The sequence below is a fragment of the Ovis aries genome, chromosome 2 (genome assembly GCF_016772045.2).
Source record: "Ovis aries strain OAR_USU_Benz2616 breed Rambouillet chromosome 2, ARS-UI_Ramb_v3.0, whole genome shotgun sequence".
NCBI classification, from domain to species: domain Eukaryota; kingdom Metazoa; phylum Chordata; class Mammalia; order Artiodactyla; family Bovidae; genus Ovis; species Ovis aries.
The window spans coordinates 172,260,111-172,277,277 of NC_056055.1; positions in this window are offsets into that span (position 1 = coordinate 172,260,111).

The following is a 17,167-nucleotide window of genomic DNA, read 5'->3' on the forward strand; positions in this document are numbered from 1 at the left end:
ATCACCATCTACAGTGATTTTGGAGCCCCCCAAAATAAAGTCTGACACTGTTTCCACTGTTTCCCCATCTATTTCTATGAAGTGATGGGACTAGATGCCATGATCTTCGTTTTCTGAATGTTGAGCTTTAAGCCAACTTTTTTGCTCTTCTCTTTCACTTTCATCAAGAGGCTTTTTAGTTCCTCTTCACTTCCTGCCATAAGGGTGGTGTCATCTGCATATCTGAGGTTATTAATATTTCTCCTGGCAATCTTTGATTCCAGCTTGTGCTTCTTCCAATCCAGCATTTCTCATGATGTTCTCTGCATTTAAGTTAAATAAGCAGGGTGACAATATACAGCCTTGACATACTCCTTTTCCTATTTGGAACCAGTCTGTTGTTCCATGTCCAGTTCTAACTGTTGCTTCCTGACCTGCATACAGATTTCTCAAGAGGCAAGTTAGGTGGTCTGTTATTCTCATCTCTTTCAGAATTTTCCACAGTTTATTGTGATCCACACAGTCAAAGGCTTTGGCATAGTCAATACAGCAGAAGTAGATGTTTTTCTGGAACTCTCTTGCTTTCTCCATGATCCAGCGGATATTGAAATTTGATCTCTGGTTCCTCTGCCTTTTCTAAAACCAGCTTGAATATCAGGGAGCTCACGGTTCACGTATTGCTGAAGTCTGGTTTGGAGAATTTTGATCATTACTTTACTATCATGTGAGATGAGTGTAATTGTGCAGTAGTTTGAACATTCTTTGGCATTGCCTTTCTTTGGAATTTGGAATGAAAACTGACCTTTTCCAGTCCTGTGGCCACTGCTGAGTTTTCCAAATTTGCTGGCATATTGAGTGCAGCACTTTCACAGCATCATCTTTCGGGATTTGAAATAGCTCAACTGGAATTCCATCACCTCCACTAGCTTTGTTCATAGTGGTGCTTTCTAAGGCCCACTTGACTTCACATTCCAGGATGTCTGGCTCTAGATTAGTGATCACATCATCATGATTATCTGGGTCATGAAGATCTTTTTTGTACAGTTCTTCCATGTATTCTTGCCACCTCTTCTTAATATCTTCTGCTTCTGTTAGGTCCATATCATTTCTGTCCTTTATTGAGCCCATCTTTGCATGAAATGTTCCCTTGGTATCTCTAATTTTCTTGAAGAGATCTCTATTCTTTCCCATTCTGTTGTTTTCCTCTATTTCATTGCATTGATTGCTGAAGAAGGCTTTCTTATCTCTTCTTGCTATTCTTTGGAACTCTGCATTCAGATGCTTATATCTTTCCTTTTCTCCTTTGCTTTTCGCCTCTCTTCTTTTCACAGCAATTTATAAGGCCTCCCCAGACAGCCATTTTGCTTTTTTTCATTTCTTTTCCATGGGGATGGTCTTGATCCCTGTCTCCTGTACAATGTCACGAACCTCATTCCATAGTTCATCAGGCACTCTACCTATCAGATCTAGGCCCTTAAATCTATTTCTCACTTCCACTGTATAATCATAAGGGATTTGATTTAGGTTATACCTGAATGGTCTAGCGGTTTTCCCTACTTTCTTCGAGTTGAGTCTGAATTTGGTAATAAGGAGTTCATGATCTGAGCCACAGTCAGCTCCTGGTCTTGTTTTTGTTGACTGTATACAGCTTCTCCATCTTTGGCTGCAAAGTATATAATCAATCTGATTTTGGTGTTGACCATGTGGTGATGTCCATGTGTAGAGTCTTCTCTTGTGTTGTTGGAAGAGGGTGTTTGCTATGACCAGTGCATTTTCTTGGCAAAACTCTATTAGTCTTTGTCCTGCTTCCTTCCGCATTCCAAGGCCAAATTTGCCTGTTACTCCAGGTGTTTCTTGACTTCCTACTTTTGCATTCCAGTCCCCTATAATGAAAAGGACATCTTTTTTGGGTGTTATTTCTAAAAGGTCTTTTAGGTCTTCATAGAACTGTTCAACTTCAGCTTCTTCAGCATTACTGGTTGGGGCATAGACTTGGATTACTGTGATATTGAATGGTTTGCCTTGGAAACAAACAGAGATCATCCTGTCGTTTTTGAGATTGCATCCAAGTACTGCATTTTGGACTCTTTTGTTGACCATGATGGCTACTCCATTTCTTCTGAGGGATTCCTGCCCACGCCCAAGGTAAGAGAAACCCAAGTAAGATGGTAGGTGTTGCAAAAGGGTATCAGAAGGCAGACACACTGAAACCATACTCACAGAAAACTAGTCAATCTAATCGCACTAGGACCACAGCCTTGTCTAACTCAATGAAACCAAGCCATGCCTGCGGGGCAACCCAAGACTGGTGGGTCATGGTGGAGAGGTCTGACAGAACGTTGTCCACTGGAGAAGGGAATGGCAAGCCACTTCAGTATTCTTGCCTTGAGAACCCCATGAACAGTATGAAAAGGCAAAATGATAGGATACCAAAAGAGGAACTCCCCAGGTCATTAGGTGCCCAATATGCTACTGGAGATCAGTACCTTTAGAAAGAATGACGGGATGAAGCCAAAGCAAAATCAATACCCAGTTGTGGATGTGACTGGTGATAGAAGCAAGGTCCGACGCTGTAAAGAACAATATTGCATAGGAACCTGGAATGTTAGGTCCATGAATCAAGGAAAATTTGTAAGTTCTAGAACTCTAAAAATTTTCTTTGAAATAGCTACTCCTTTGGATTCTTCCCTTTGAAAATGTCTTTTATAAAGGTTTTACTCGTGAATACTTGACACTAGGGCATAAGGTATTGGTGGCTTCTGGTGTTTTCTGCACAATGGGAGTGAGAATGAATAAGAGCTTATGAGAAATTAAGGAAATGGAGTACAGCAGGAGCATGGAAGTGTTCTGAAAATCAAATGAGGACTACCAGAAACCAAACTGGTCCATTTCATACACATAATTCAGGTTAGTGTCATCTCCACAGTATTTATGGTTCCAAGTTAATCCACATATTTCCAGCATCCTTGGAGGTTAACTCCTTTCTTAATGTTCTTGGGAAGAAGGGGGAACATTGCTTCCTGTTATTACTCTAAACTATTTTCACTGACTTGGAATTATGAGAGTTGGCATCCTATTTTGTGGTATCAGTAACTCCTATTCATTACATTTTAACTTCAAGGAGAACGTGGTCTAAAGACTTTCAGAAAATAGGGAGGAGAAAGAGGGAAATTATATCTACTAGTGAATGTCTTCCTGTTGAGGTCTGAAATGAAGAGGCACTCCAGACCACTGATGAGGATATATTTTTAGGGGGAGGAGGGTCTTAGACTCCATAACATTCCAAATCTTTAGCATTTTTACTGTACTGTAAGGTACCTGGATATTTTTATCATGAATCTGATAGGTGTATTCTTTTGTTAATTCTTAATCAATGGCTGTTATTCTTGTTTTGGTTTTTGTAATATCATAGGAATAAAAATGTACACAAAGGTGATATTAGTCAGCAAACAAACCATTTCCCCCAATTTGATGGAAGTATGTTATCTTGATGAAAAATCATTTTATCAGTTTTTTTTTGTTTTTTTTTTTGTTTTTTTTTTTTTTTTTTTTTTTTTACCAAAGAATGGAGAAAAATACTGGTGATCTTCAGCTTGGGGACTGTTGCTAGTTTCCATTTACCCATACAACTTAGAGACAGGTGCTGTCTGCTTCTCAGATATCGTATGAGGATGAGCCAGCAGAACCCAGGTCGACCAATGGCCCCAGAGCATCTGGATTCAAAAAGATTGATTTAGAAAGAAAGAAATATTAGGGCAACAGGAGGAATATTCTGAAAGATGCAATTGTTTCAGAGCTCTTTTTTTTTTAATATTTTGATGAAGAATGCTGCTCTTCCCTATTTCCTCAGTATTTAGATTCTTAAGTACAGGTGAGTATGGGTTACCCAGAATAGTCTACACATTCCAGACTCCATTATGATCAGGTGACTAAGTTCTGACCCGTGACATATATCATAAGTATCTTGTGAAACTTCTGAGAAGAGTCCTTGAAAGAAGAGAGTTTAATTGCCTCCTTTGTTTTTGTTTTTGTTTTTGTTTTTTTTCTCCTATCTTCTGGCTTTACTGGCTTGAGTGGTTGGTGTTAAAGCAGCCATTTCAGAATATGATTAGGAGTTGTATGTAGAAGAGAGCAGAACAATACGATAAAGGAATCTTTGGCCTTGGCAATTGTGTATTTACATACCAACTCAGCCCAGACTGCAGAGCTGGAACAGACTACACTCTAATTTGGTTGAGGGAAATTTAGCATCATGGTAAAGAATAAAGGCTCAGAGACCAGATTGGATTTGATTGAGTCTTGGGTCTATTTCTCACTAGCTATGTGACTTTGAGCAAATTGATGAATTGTGCCTCCCTATCCTCATTTATCAAATGGGCTAGTGATAATCTTCACCCATGAGGCTGCTATAAGGAATCAATGAGATAGTGTATATAAAATGGTTAGAACAGTGTCTGGCACATGGATAGCACTATATAAACAATAAATATTTTTTATTATTTGAGCCACAATTATTTTCACAATTTTGAGATTACAGAGTAAGCTGTTACTAGTGAGTGCAAATTGTCAGCACATATAAGTAATGCCTGGCACAAAGTGGGTGCTTAATTAGCATTTTTTAATCAATGAATGAGCTATTTCTATTTACTTTTAAGTTTATCATAATAACCTGAAAAGTGACTTTAAGAACATTGCAGCTTTCATTAACCCCTGAATTACGAGCAAAACAATTAGAGATTAAAGACGGTTCTTAACTTTGTGTTCTGGTGACATCTAGATACAACAGTGCCCTGTTGGCATGGAGCCCAGGACTCAAAAGCCATCCACCACTCACTAGTTCAGCAATTTCTCACATGGTCCCTGCTTTCGGCTCTCAGGCTTGTGCATCTTTCATAGCAACAGGCTGTTAACCTGTTATGGGCTCCTCTGCTACTGACATATTCAGCAGGCTACCATAAGCCTTTGACATATGCTCAGAAAAGACCAATCTATTTAATATTACCCAAACAGAGACCATGGTTGGGAAGAAAATCCACCACAAGCAAATGCAATATTAAAAGGAGTATTTATTGGATTATATAATAAATGAGGGAAAATGTGCTTAGCATCCTGTATCTTTCTAAGCATCAATCATTTTGGGTCAGTCAAACTTGAAGAAGTTCTATTTTGTTGGCTCTGCCTAAGTTTATGCTCCATATGTATGACATACTTTTACAAATAGTGTTGAAGGGGACATATGATCTTCATTCTATTATTTCCCCAAATAAAGAACATGCCAAACTTCAGGGAAGGCATGTGATATCTGCAATATTTATAGATTCTTATGAAAAGCTTTGCTATGATATAGAGCATACAGTTAGCTTCAAGTTCCTCTTTTCTAACCAGTCCATACATTTTCTTTAAAGTTAATATAAATTTAGACATTATATGACCTATAATTTGACTGCATCATGAAGAAGATGCCTGTACTTTATTTTAAAGTACCTTATACCTTTATAGTAAATGTGTAAAATTGATAAAGAAATATATCTGACACAACAATAGTGTATCTGGTATCTTCTTTTCCTATATACACAGTTTAAAAAATTTCATTACTCATTGGCCCAATTTTGCATTTAAATATGAATTCATTTCATTTTACTTTGCAATCAGGTAAATTAGTGAGAAGGAATCTAAACAATATGCTTTAATTGCATTTATAAATTATTCTCTCTGTCCTTCATGAGCATTCTTTCTTTTTTAGATATTGAAATGTAGTATCTAAATATAAAGTGCAGTAACATCTGGTTCTAATTGCTGGTTTGAATAATATAGATAGACCTTCAACATTTCATGCTTTTGAAAGGATGCGTTTAGTAGGAGGTACTGAGTCAAAGGTTGTAAAAATTTTATACCACTAAAAATAGTTGAAATCTCAGATGCATTTAAAATGGAAATTACCACTTTCTGAGCAAATAGTTCCTTTCCATGTAAGGTGTGTATATGCTAGAAATGGTTCATCAGAAGAAACTGTTTTCTTTTTTTAAATATCCCATATACCAGCATTCATATAACCACAGTACTTTTATTTTTCACAGATTCCAAGTCTTATTCAAATCCTGAAGTAAACATTCAACAGTCACTGAACTCACATGTTGTGCAAGGTTTTATATTTATGGTTGTCTTTTAGACATGTTCTGTCATAATAAGCTGGAGTGGAAGAGTTCAGTTGTCCTCGTGGGTGACAGGCAAGTGGGTTATTGTACTGCTAGAAGTGTGTGTGTCTGTGTGTGTGTGAGAGAGAGACAGATGGATAATTGTTTCTCACCAAAAAGTCCTGTGGAACACTCTTCCGTGTACCTTTAAGCCTTTCTTCCTTTCCTTGACCATGAAAATCCTTTCTTCAATACTTGTCAAACTCAAAATTCTTTTCTGAGTTCTGATTTTGTGGCTTTATTGCTGTAACACCCTTGGAAAAAAAATGTAAAAGCAAACAGACTTTCATCTGGTGGCAATCAATAAATAGCTGTTCTCTTAACGCTTAACTCAATGGAATAATTGGGTGTCTTAGAACATTATGCAACTGTTCTATTTAGAATAAAAGCTCATGTATATCTGGATTCAAGATCTCCTTACAAAGACAAGCATTGCTCCCTTTCTTGAAGACCGGTGCCCCTGGGAAGGTCAGTGCTCTGAGTTCTCAGTAAAGGTCTCTCCATAATTTGTTGGGCACCTGAAACCATCTGGGCCATGAATATTCTGAGAAGTTGAAAATGACCACTTCTGAAATAGTATTTTACAATTCATCTTGGCTGATTCCTGTTTTTAAATGATCAGTTGAACTGAACATTTTAACCGATAGTTATAGACCATTTGAAATGGACCAGCCTCTCTCTCCATGGAAGAACACAGTGCTTAGTGGGTGGAGAACCCATGTTTAAGCACACAGGCTCAGGACCCAGACTTCTTGGGCTCACACCCAGGTTTTACTGTTCATTAGGTGTGAATCCTCAAGCAATTTAACTAGCTTCTTTGGACCTCAGTTTTCTCATCAGTAAAATGAGGATAATAAGAGTACCTATTTCATAAGTTTTAGTGAATTAAATTACATAAACTGCTTATTATTATTGAGAAAATTTGGGACTCTAAATAACTTTATTGAGAAGCTAGCATCAGAATTGGAGAAGGCAATGGCACCCACTCCAGTACCCTTGCCTGGAAAATCCCATGGACGGAGGAGCCTGGTGGACTGCAGTCCATGTGCCCATGAAGAGTCGGACACGACTGAGTGTCTTCACTTTCACTTTTCACTTTCATGCATTGGAGAAGGAAATGGCAACCCACTCCAGTGTTCTTGCCTGGAGAATCCCAGGGATGGGAGCCTGGTGGGCTGCCGTCTATGGGGTCGCACAGAGTCAGACATGACTGAAGCGACTTAGCAGCAGCAGCAGCAGCATCAGAATAATTTCTGTATAGGCATAGTCTGTATGGGAAAGATTGAGGGCAGGAGGAGAAAGGGACAATAGAAGATAAGATGGTTGGATGGTATCACTGACTCAATGGACATGAGTTTGAGCAAACTCCAGGAGATAGTGAAGGACAGGGAAGTCTGACGTACTGCAGTCTGTGGGATCGCAAAGAGTCGGACAAGACTGAGCAATTGAACAACAACAACATGGCATAGTTTAAGAAAAAAGCTTGGTCAGGAAGGGCAGGAAGAAGGTGGAGAATTCAGGGAAGATTTTTGAGTCAACTCCAAACCAATGACTCTTAGTGGGCATTTTTTGAAAATAGGCCAGAGGCAACTAATCATAGCTCAGACATTTGAGCCTCTGAACCTGAAAGAGTGTAACTCTGCTTCAATATCTAGAGGGAGAAAGAGTTTTCTCTCACCAAGACCTCTTAGGAACCATGTTTGCTAACAAGAGATAAGCTCAGCTTTTGTTTCCCTTAAGATTTCAGTGGCCTCTGGACCCTGGGTTTGAAGAATACTCGGATTCTTCCCACTATACTCATCTTTATTCTTAACTCAGTTTCTGCCTGAACCAGATACAATGATCTCGACTGGAAGAACTTCACAGTAGTCAGTGTTTAAATAGCAATCAAATTAGTACCTTATGTACTGTGAAAGTGCCCCCAAAATATAACTGTTAAAAATACTACTCCTGATAATCTCAACTGTGGTTATCTTAAAAAAAATTGGTTGAGCATATAACTGAAATGGACTGACTTATCACACTTTGTTAATTTTGATCAATGGCAATTTTGAGGAATTAACATGTCTATTAAAGTTTTGCCCAGTAATACTTATTAACATCATCCTTCTGGAAAAGTTCATTTAAAAGGAAGGCTTAGTCTTAGTAATGATTTGCAGTTCATGCCACTGCCTTGCTCAGACCCTAATTATTTCTTAACTAAATTTGGAATAAACAGCTTCTGTCTTGGGGGTTCTTCATCCAAACTTCCGATCAAATCCTTTATCACTGCCAAAGTTAGTATTTTTAAAATAAAGCTCAAATCTGTTCCCATGACTCATTCACTTAAAACTCTTCAATAATTCTCCCATGATCTCAAAAGAAAGCCCAAATCTTTTTTTTTAATTTAATTATTTTTTAACACCAAAACCCTTTGTGATAATTTCAGGTGAACAGTGAAGGGACTCAGCCATACATACACATGTATTCATTCTCCCCCTAGTCCCCCTCCCATCCAGGCTGACATACAACATTGAGCAGATGTGCTATACAATAGATCTTTGTTGTTACCCATTTTAAATATAGCAGTGTGTACATGACCTTCCCAAAGCCCCTAGCTATCCCTTCCCTCTGATAGCCATGAGTTCATTTTCTAAGTCTGTGAGTCTCTTTCTGTTTTGTAAATAAGTTCATTTGTATCATTTCTTTTTAGATTTCACATATAAGGAATGTTATATGATATTTCTCCTTCTGTCTGACTGACTTACTTCACTCAGTATGACACTCTCTAGATTTATCCATGTTGCTGCAAATGGCCTTATTTCATTATTTTTAATGGAAAGCCTAAATCTTTATCTTCTGCATTTAGTCCTTTATAATCAGGTCTTGCTTCTCTCCATAGTTTCATTTCCTACTACATACACCTTGACAAAAAACTAGGTTCATCTAACACTTAACTCTTTGCTATATCCTAAGCTCTTTCTCATTTCTGTCTGATTGACATGCTGTCTTTCTATGTGGAATGCCTCCCCTTATGTTGTTTATTTGGTAATCTACTCATCCATCTTGCTGTCTCCTTGAGGCTTTCATAAGCATCTGTGATCTAGATGAGATGACTTTTTATTTTGGGTTTCCAAAACAACCTTTCCATTCCTCAACTATAGCTCTTATCATTGTGTGCAAAACTGTCCATTTATTCTTTGCTCCCTTCCTCATATACACCAATAAACTGTGACCCAATCTCCTGAGAACTGAAATCAAGACTGTTAATGTCTTATTTCGAAGCAAAACATAATAACTAGCAAGTAACTGGTACTAAATAAATGTGTTTGAATGAAATTGTTTTATTTAAATCATATTTTCTGATCCTTGAGTTTCAACCATCAAGAAATAATGATGCAGTGTGGTAACTTTTATCTTGTTACTGGAAGAAGACTATTTTAGATTCAACATAATTCTAAAGAAAGAATTGTGAGGGTGGAAAAAGTGGCTCAATTTTGGAAGTTCTCAACACCTCAGCAGAAAATGATGCTCCCTATCCAACTTAGCACAGAGGTTTTGCCATTAAAGATAGTTGGGTGATTTGCTCAGTGACACTGTGTCTTGCAAGGCTCATGAAGGGGACATGACCACATGAGTAGGACTAGGTGAAAGTTTAGATAAGCTTAAGAGCTATCTGTCTACTTGACAGATATCTGTTGAATGCCATATGACATTTGTTTATGCCTGTTTTCTTAAATATGTTCTGTTGGATCCTAGTCATAACATATACTTCAAAAAAGGATTCTATGGTCATAAAAACTTAACAAATATCAGAAATTCTGTCTCCCTCTTATAGGTTCTGCATGCACATAAGCATCTTAAAGAATCTGAAAAGTCATGCAATGCAAAAATGCATTTAATTTCTAGACTTACATGACCACAGGACTCTTGTATTTCATATCATTCTTTAACATTTTGTGCTAGATGTTATGCCCTATGGAACACATATTAGGAAACACTATTAAGTACCAAAGATACTGAAGTGTAGAGGCTTAACATCTATGATTATTCTAATTTCTCCAATTCTTAATGCTTTACCCCTTTCTTCCATATTTTTGTCAACTCTTCCAAATATAGCTACATAGAATTTCAGAGAAAAGAGGTATTGTTTTGTCTACCTTTGTGTTAGAAATGAGAAAGCAGAGTTCCAGACACCTTCATTGGCTTGCTTAATGCCAATAACCCGGGTACATGAAGCAACCTGGTTGCCTGACTACCAGTCTCACCATGTTCCACTATAGCAGAAGATTCAGGCCTTCCCTTCCCTTGCACAGTGAACTGCCTCAGCATTTACCATATTGCATTTAATGTATTTAATGTTATGTCCTTCTTCTTTTCACAGCTATTTGTAAGGCCTCCCCAGACAGCCATTTTGCTTTTTTGCATTTCTTTTCCATGGGGATGGTCTTGATCCCTGCCTCCTGTACAATGTCACGAACCTCATTCCATAGTTCATCAGGCACTCTATCTATCAGATCTAGGCCCTTAAATCTATTTTTCACTTCCACTGTATAATCATAAGGGATTTGATTTAGGTCATACCTGAATGGTCTAGCAGGTTTCCCTACTTTCTTCAATTTGAGTCTGAATTTGGTAATAAGGAGTTCATGATCTGAGCCACAGTCAGCTCCTGGTCTTGTTTTTGTTGACTGTATACAGCTTCTCCATCTTTGGCTGCAAAGAATACAATCAATCTGATTTTGGTGTTGACCATGTGATGATGTCCATGTGTAGAGTCTTCTCTTGTGTTGTTGGAAGAGGGTGTTTGCTATGACCAGTGCATTTTCTTGGCAAAACTCTATTAGTCTTTGCCCTGCTTCATTCCTCATTCCAAGGCCAAATTTGCCTGTTACTCCAGGTGTTTCTTGACTTCCTACTTTAGCATTCCAGTCCCCTATAGTGAAAAGGACATCTTTTTTTGGGTGTTAGTTCTAAAAGGTCTTGTAGGTCTTCATAAAACTGTTCACCTTCAGTTTCTTCAGCATTACTGGTTGGGGCATAGACTTGGATAACTGTGATATTGAATGGTTTGCCTTGGAGACGAACAGAGATCATCCTGTCGTTTTGGAGACTGCATCCAAGTACTGCATTTCATACACTTTTATTGACCATGATGGCTACTCCATTTCTTCTGAGGGATTCCTGCCCACAGTAGTAGATCTGAGTTAAATTCACACCTTCCAGTCCATTTTAGTTTGCTGATTCCTAGAATGTCGATGTTCACCCTTGCTATCTCTTGTCTGACCACTTCCAATTTGCCTTGATTCATGGACCTGACATTCCAGCTTCCTATGCAATATTGCTCTTTACAGCATCGGATCTTGTTTCTATCACCAGTCACATCCACAGCTGGGTATTGTTTTTGCTTTGGCTCCATCCCTTCATTCTTTTTGGAGTTATTTTCCCCTGATCTCCAGTAGCATATTGGGCACCTACCGACCTGGGGAGTTCCTCTTTCAGTATCCTATCATTTTGCCTTTTCATACTGTTCATGAGGTTCTCAAGGCAAGAATACTGAAGTGGCTTGCCGTTCCCTTCTCCAGTGGACAACATTCTGTCAGACCTCTTCACTATGACCCGCCTGTCTTACAAATAGCTGTGAAAAGAAGAGAGGCAAAAAGCAAAGGAGAAAAGGAAAGATATAAGCATCTGAATGCAGAGTTCCAAAGAATAGCAAGAAGAGATAAGAAAGCCTTCTTCAGCAATCAATGCAAAGAAATAGAGGAAAACAACAGAATGGGAAAGACTAGAGATCTCTTCAAGAAAATTAGAGATACCAAGGGAATATTTCATGCAAAGATGGGCTCGATAAAGGACAGAAATGGTCTGGACCTAACAGAAGCAGAGATATTAAGAAGAGGTGGCAAGAATACATGGAAGAACTGTACAAAAAAGATCTTCATGACCCAGATAATCATGATGATGTGATATCTAATCTAGAGTCAGACATCTTGGATTGTGAAGTCAAGTGGGCCTTAGAAAGCATCACTATGAACAAAGCTAGTGGAGGTGATGGAATTCCAGTTGAGCTATTTTAAATCCTGAAAGATGATGCTGTGAAAGTGCTGCACTCAATATGCCAGCAAATTTGGAAAACTCAGCAGTGGCCAGAGGACTGGAAAAATTCAGTTTTCATCCCAATTCTAAAGAAAGGCAATGGCAAAGAATGCTCAAACTACCACACAATTGCACTCATCTCACATGCTAGTAAAGTAATGCTCAAAATTCTCCAAGCCAGGCTTCAGTAATACATGAACCGTGAACTTGCAGATGTTCAAGCTGGTTTTAGAAAAGGCAGAGGAACCAGATATCAAATTGCCAATATCTGCTGGATCATGGAAAAAGCAAGAGAGTTCCAGAAAAACATCTATTTCTGCTTTATTGACTATGCCAAACCTTTGACTGTGTGGATCACAATAAACTGTGGAAAATTCTGAAAGAGATGGAAATACTAGATCACCTAACTTGCCTCTTGAGAAATCTGTATGCAGGTCAGGAAGCAACAGTTAGAACTGGACATGAAACAACAGACTGGTTCCAAATAGGAAAAGGAGTACGTCAAGGCTGTATATTGTCACCCTGCTTATTTAACTTATATGCAGGGTACATCATGAGAAATGCTGGGCTGGAAGAAACACAAGCTGGAAACAAGATTGCTGGGAGAAACATCAATAACCTCAGATATATAGATGACACCACCCTTATGGCAGAAAGTGAAGAGGAGCTAAAAAGCCTCTTGATGAAAGTGAAAGAGAAGAGCAAAAAAGTTGGCTTACAGCTCAACATTCAGAAAACGAAGATCATGGCATCTAGTCCCATCACTTCATGGGAAATAGATGGGAAACAGTGGAAACAGTGTCAGACTTTATTTTGGGGGGCTCCAAAATCACTGCAGATGGTGACTGCAGCCATGAAATTAAAAGACACTTACTCCTTGGAAGAAAAGTTATGACCGACCTAGATAGCATATTCAAAAGCAGAGACATTACTTTGCCGACTAAGGTCCATCTAGTCAAGGCTATGGTTTTTCCTGTGGTCATGTATGGATGTGAGAGCTGGACTGTGAAGAAGGCTGAGCGCTGAAGAATTGATACTTTTGAACTGTGGTGTTGGAGAAGACTCTTGAGAGTCCCTTGGACTTCAAGGAGATCCAACCAGTCCATTCTGAAGGAGATCAACCCTGGGATTTCTTTGGAAGGAATGATGCTAAAGCTGAAACCCCAGTACTTTGGCCACCTCATGCGAAGAGTTGACTCATTGGAAAAGACTGATGCTGGGAGGGATTGGGGGCAGGAGGAGAAGGGGACGACCAAGGATGAGATGGTTGGATGGCATCACAGACTCGATGGACGTGAGTCTGAGTGAACTCTGGGAGATGGTGATGGAAAGGGAGGCCTGGAATGCTGCGATTCATGGGGTCCAAAGATTCAGACACGACTGAGCAACTGAACTGAACTGAACTAATGTTATGTCCTTAACTTTCACAATATTAATTTGGGTTTGAGCAGTGTTTGCTGTGTTTGCATGTTTGTTTCTTAAATGTGATATTTTGATTCATCAATCAGGTTTTAGTTTCTCCAAAGAAGTAAGCGTCAATTCTTAATGTGATGAAAACAGCTAAAAATTTCCTAAAAAGTGACTGCTATCAATTTACATGAGAAAACAGAGAAAATTATTAGCAAATAGAAAAACAACATAAGAATAAGCAATATGTATATTAAAACTATTTAATCTCATTAATAATCAAAGAAAGGCAAAATATAACCAAATGAGATAGTATTTTGTCATAAAATATGTCAAAATAATTTTTAATTTTTTTCATGAGTGTCAAGATTGAGATGAAATATGCATTTCATATTTATCCTAGGAATTATGCAGTTTGGAAGATGTTTTTGTATGGGAATTTGGAACCTGTCTGAAACCTTAAAAGCCGTCCTGATGTGTTTTTGAACCATTCTGTTGATGCCTAAAACTTATATTTGATTATTTATACAATGTGATATGGACAAATAGTTCACAAAAGTATCATGAAGGTATTGTTAATGGAATTAAAATTTAGCTATGGAAAATAGCTAAAAAGCAAAATGAAGTATACTTTGACCTCAGGGTAAAATAAATTGTTGCATGGCCAATGTAATGATTCATGACCATTAAAATTACATTCTTAAAATTATTTATATGGAAAGATGTTAATAACACATTGTCGACTGACCAAAAGTTAAGTTACAGTGTATGTACCCTATGGCTCCAATTTTTGTGTGTGTATACACACACACGCACGCACACACACACACACACATATATATATATATGTTTGTTATGGGTAAAAATCTCATCTATATTCCCAGCCTAGACCTGTACTTAGCTTATTCACTGTTGTCAGTCACTCAGTCGTGTCTGACTCTTTGCGACCCCATGGACTTAACTTATAGGCAATATTTAAATAATGCTGAGTGAATAAATTGAAACAAATCTGGAAGTACATGTGGCGGAATGATAACACTGTTTGATTGGTGGTGTGGCAGTTCATGTTTTTCTCTTTTTTGTTTATATTTCTTTTATACAGTAAACCGACATAAACTTTGTAATAAGAAATTTCTTTTAAATAATAAAAACCCAGCTGCTTAGTTAATGTCATTTCCCAGCAAAGCGATAATCACCATTTAACCCACTTTGACTGAGATGCTTCTAATGTTTAAATGAAGATACTCAGATCTCATTCCTTGTTTCCTCAGGGCTACTTGGAATTCTACCCATACCAGGCCCCCACCTACACCCAGGCCTGTATTATTGACTGTCATTTTTAAGTGGCTCAGACTCCAAGATCAGAATTTCCTGAATGCCTGAAGAATAACTGCCCACCCACAAGCCCCATCGTGTGTTTTCTGCTTGGCAGGGCTCCCTTGTCACGTACTGTATTTTCCAGGAACATGTTCTATAGAGAAAAATGGCCCCCAAGGAGCAACTGAAGCATGTGTGTAGGCACTTAGAATTGACATACTGTGGAATGATCGGAAATTTATTTGGATAAATAGCCTGTAATATAGTCAGGGACTTCCCATAATTCTGAAGTCAATGAGGCCCTTGGTAGTTTTATTTCCCTCACTTCTGAGACAATGGGATTCACAGAGACTATGGATTTATTCATTAAATGCTGAGCATAAGAACTTGTCATCACCATCTTCTTTTGAGACAATTGAGCATGGTTCCTCTTGGTAAATAATATGAACACAAAATAAATATTGCAAGCTATCTGTGTCCCAGTCTTCTCTATGAGCAACTGCAAGTTCAGCTGCTGCTATATTCAAGTAAGATTTAGCTCAGAAAGTGGTAAAATGCTTAGGCTGCAGTATTTCACTTGTGGGATGCTGTAATGTCAGAAGCCCTTGCCAACACATTCCAAAACTCCTCTACTATGTGCTCAAAAAAAAAAAAATTCCTTACAGTGTATGAACTCTGGACCTAGAGATTTTTTTTGAACTTTTTATTTTATATTGGTGTGTATCTGATTAACACTGTTGTGATACTATCAGCTAGACAAAAGCAATCAGGCATACATATACATATATACATTCTCCTCAAACTCCCCTCCCATCCAGGCTGCCACATAACATTGAGCAGAGTTCCATGTGCTGTACCGGAGGTCTTTGTTGCTCAACTGTTTTAAATATAGCAGTGTGTACAAGTCCATCCCAAACTCCCTAACCATCCCTTTCCTCCAAGCTTCCCCTCTGGGGAAGGAGAATTTCATTCTCTAAGTCTGAGTCTGTTTCTGTTTTGTCAATAAGTTAATTTGTATCATTTCTTTTTAGATTCTGCATATAAGTGATATCACGTGATACTTCTCTTTCTCTGATTTATTTCATTCAGTATGACAATCTCTATGGATCTGGAGAATTTTGGTTTCAGTAATTAATAACAGTTTTTATCTTGAGTAAGTACCTTAACTTCTTTGAGCCTCATTTTTCCATCTGTAAAAAGGAAACCTATCAATAGTCATCTCATAGGGTTATTGTAAGGAATAAATGACCGTGTTTGAAACGTGCTTAAAGGTAGCTCGTAAAAAGAACCTTAAAAAGGAAGTGACTAGCATGTCTGATGTGCTCAAAATGTGAACTCCTCTTATTATCACAATCATCGTCATCATCATCATGACCACTTCAGAGAAAGGGATCTTGGCTGTGTTTCAGCTAACATTTCCAGCCCGGGTTAAATGACGTAGGAAAGAAGAAAGAAACTTAAAGAAAGACACATTAAGGTAGAAGGAGAAAGTGAGGGGAGAGATGTGGAGAAAAAAGGACAGAAACAGAGGGATGTCGAGGCCATTGAAGTTGTCTCAGGTCCTTGGGTAGCCAACACTGGCCTTAAGTAAGCTAAAGGGCAGGGTTTGGATGGAGTATTTTAACCAGCTGAACATTAGTCAGGTGTCTAGAGCAAGTTATCCTAAGGTAAATGGGATCCATTTCTACAGTGATGCATACATACCACTTCACCTGTGCAAGATGATAATATTTAGTCATGTCGGCGCTAAATCTAAGTGGTTCTGCTTTCTACTCTATCGTCTTCTTCACTGATGGTGGGTCATGGTGATCATGATGGTGGCGGTCAGTTACTGAGATTCTACCATGAGCCACACGCCACGTTTTACAGGTGAAGACATTAAACACCAGATTATAGAATCAGAGTCTCTAGAGATACCACACACCGGATGTACGAGTACCTGTATGTTTTCAGTTCTGGGGTTTTCCTGCCATAGCCCTCTGTCTCTCTTCCAGATTTAAAGGAAAGCTGGTTTTATCGTCCTCAGGATTTAGCAGGTTGTTCTGCTCTCAGTGCATGGGAGTAGGGGAGTGGGGAGATGAGGACTGGATTACACTGATCTTAGAAAGCACATGGATTTCTTGCCAGATACTTTTCGCTTATCCAGGACACAAATACCTGGCTTGCCTGCTACTTCAGTTTCCCAAATATCA